We start from the raw sequence: 3,877 nt of genomic DNA on the forward strand, positions 1-3,877 counted from the left end.
ACTTAAAAATTAAAATCACAACATTAATTACATCAAAGTAGAAATCCACATAATTAAGTTTAAGTTTATACGACGGTGTTACTTATTACAAAATACATGTTACAAAAGTCCACATCAGAGTTCATACGTCAAACATGTCTTCAACACTAGCACCCGTCCCAACTATTAGTACCTAAACCTGCAAGGGTGGAAATGTGCGGGATTAACATAACGCTAAGTGAATGGAATCTATCTAGCAGATATCACATAAACACCACATATACGAACAAAATCGCTAACATGCTAACAACCAACTAGCATACAACATAAGACAATATGAGGATCGGCGGCTTGTACAGGCGCACGACACCTAGCTGATCGGGCTATTATCTACCGATAGTCCTTTCCTTTTGATCAATAGATAATCAATAGAAATGAACCCAACCTCCTCGGGCCTGGCTGACCTCATACGGACTCTAACCTCCCTAGCCTCCTCTGGCCTGGCTGGTGCCAAACACAGTGCGCACATAATATCACATAATCACAGTAAGCATGCAATCTAACTAGCATGACAACCTGAAATGTCCCGTTTATATCGATTATAAACATTTCATATTAATTGATTTCATTGCGAGGTATTGACCTCTATATGAGACGTTTTTCAAAGACTGCATTCGTTTTTAAAACAATCCATAACCTTTATTTTATTGATAAAGGTTTTAAAATCATAACGTAGATTCTCAAGTAATGATAATCTAAAGATAACATTTTTCCCACGACCATTACATAATGGTTTACAATAATATTACACATTGATTTAAATCTCTGAATGCAGTTTTTAAATAATATATTACAAGCATGCTGACTCCAATTCTTGTCCTTAGTTTAGCATGCAACAACGGAAGCTTTTAATAATCACCTGAGAATAACATGCTTAAAACATCAACAAAAATGTTGGTGAGTTATAGGTTTAACCTATATCATAATAATAATAATAGACCACAAGATTTCATATTTCCATTTCTCATAAACATCATGGATGCATATAGCAATCTGCATAAAAATCATTCATATGGTGAACACCTGGTAACCGACATTAACAAGATGTATATAGAATATCCCCATCATTCCGGGACTCCCTCCGAACATGATAAAATAGAAAGTACTAAAGCAGTTCAAATTCTCTGACTGGGGCTTGTTAGTGCCCATAGATCTATCTTTAGGATTCACGTCAATTAGGGGCCAGTTCCCTAATTTTTAGGCTTCCAAGCTAACAGGGGTATATTCGATTTCGATAATTCAACCATAGAATGTAGTTTCATTTACTTGTGTCTATTTTGTAAAATATTTATAAAACTGCATGTATTCTCATCCCAAAAATATTAGATTTTTAAAAAATGAGACTATAACTCACTTTCACATATTCTTAATTCGTCGAGAATTAGACTTGGCCACTGGTCGATTCACGAACCTATAACAAATATATACATATATCAAAGTGTGATAGAAATATATTCATACCATATTTTATTAAGTTTTAATGATTTAGGTTTGTTACGTTAACAGTCCAACGTTAGTAGTCCACAATTAGTTGTCCACAGTTAGTAGTACAGAAATAAATCAATATATATATTATCTCAAATCAATCCACGTCCCAGTGTATACAAGTTTCAGACTCGATCACAACTCAAGGTATATATATTATTTTGGAATCCACCTCAACCCTGTATAGCTAACTCGAGCATTACCGCATATAGAGTGTCTATGGTTATTCCAAATAATATATATAGATGACGTCGATATGATATGTCAAAACATTGTATACATGTCTATAGTCTATCAAGATTACATAATATATGTTAGAATACATGTATAATACAATATAAGTTAGTTAAGTTATGGTTAGTATAGATTTATTACAAAGTTTCACGTAGCTAAAACAAGCAAAAATATCCAATTTTGTTTTACCCATAACTTCTGCATTTTAAATCCGTTTTGAGTGAATCAAGTTGCTATGGTTTCATAATGAACTGAAATTTATGAAAATAAACAGAAAAAGTATAAGTTTATAGTCAGAAATATAGGTTACAAGTCATTTTTGAAAGAGGTAGTCATTTCCGTCGAAAGAACGACATCTTGATGACCATTTTGAAAAACATACTTCCACTTTGAGTTTAACCATGATTTTTGGATATAGTTTCATGTTCATAAGAAATATAATTTTTCAAGTAGAACAACTTTTAATTCAAAGGTTATAATAGTTTTTAATTATCCAACCCAAAACAGCCTCCGGTTTAACTACGACGGCGTATGTCCGGTTTTACGGTGTTCTTCGTGTTTCCAAGTTTTAAATCATTAAGTTAGCATATCATATAGATATAGAACATGTGTTAAGTTGATTTTAAAAGTTAAGTTAGAAGGATTAACTTTATTTGCGAGCAAGTTTAGAATCAACTAAACTATGTTCTAGTGATTACAAGTTTAAATCTTCGAATAAGATAGTTATATATATATATGAATCGAATGATGTTATGAACATCATTACTACCTCAAGTATATTAGGTAAACCTACTGGAAATGATGAAGAAATAACTTAAGCTTCAATGGATCTTTGATGGCTTGGAAGTTATTGAAGTAGAATCATAACAAGAAAACAAGTTCAAGTAAGATTACTACTTGAATTAAGATAATTATAGTTATAGAAATCGAATCAAAGTTTGAATATGAGTATTACCTTGAATAAGAAAGATAACCTACTGTAAATAACAAAGGTTTCTTAATCTTAGATGATTACTTGGAATGGATTTGAAAGCTTGGAAGTAGAGTTGCAAACTTGAAAGTGTTCTTGAAGTTTTCTTGAGTAGTTGTTTTGTAAGTTGTTTTATGTTAGGATTTTTGAACTAGATTGAGCTAGATTTTGATGAAGATGATGAAGAACACTTAGAACACCAAGATATAACTTGAGAGAGATGTGTTTGATGCATGAAACTTGCAAAATGAAAGTGTTTGTGTGAGTACTCATTCATGTGAATTATGGCTAAGGATATAGGCTCCATTAGTTTGTAATTTTGTGTAATCATTCATGATAGATGCCAAATTATGGTTTCCACATGTTTGATGACTCATTAAGGCTGCTAAAGAGCTGATCATTGAGTGTATATACCAATAGTATATACATCTAGGAACTGTGTATTGTACGAGTACGAATACGGGTGCATACGAGTAGAATTGTTGATGAAAATGAATGAGAATGTAATTGTAAGCATTTTTGTTAAATAGAAGTACTTTGATATATGTCTTGAAGTCTTTAAAAAGTGTATTGATACATCTTAATACATTACATGTATATACATTTTAACTGAGTCGTTAAGTCATTGTTAGTCGTTACATGTACGTGTTGTTTCGGAACCTTTAAGTTAACAATTTCGTTAAATGTAATTAATCCCATTGTTATTATATCTAATTAGATGTTAAATTATTACATTATTATGATAACATGATGTACTAATGTATCTTAATATGATATATAAATATTAATACGTTATTACAACGATAATCGTTACGTATAGATATATCGTTTTGAATTTCTTAAGTTAGTAGTCTTGCTTTATGTATAAGGTTCATTGTTAATATACATAATGAGATACTTACTTATCATCTCATCATGTTAAACATAAATATATGTTCATATATAATATCATGTCATATACAAGTTATAACGTTCGTGAATCATCGGACAAACTGGGTGGTCAAACGTTAACACAAAATCCGTTTCAATTAATCAAGTCTTAAAAAGTTTGATTGCTTAACATGTTGGAAACATTTATTCATGTAAATATTAATCTCATATAATATATAATCATGGAAAAGTTCGGGTCACTACAGTACCTACCCGTTA

The sequence above is a fragment of the Rutidosis leptorrhynchoides genome, chromosome 3 (genome assembly GCF_046630445.1).
Source record: "Rutidosis leptorrhynchoides isolate AG116_Rl617_1_P2 chromosome 3, CSIRO_AGI_Rlap_v1, whole genome shotgun sequence".
NCBI lineage: Eukaryota > Viridiplantae > Streptophyta > Magnoliopsida > Asterales > Asteraceae > Rutidosis > Rutidosis leptorrhynchoides.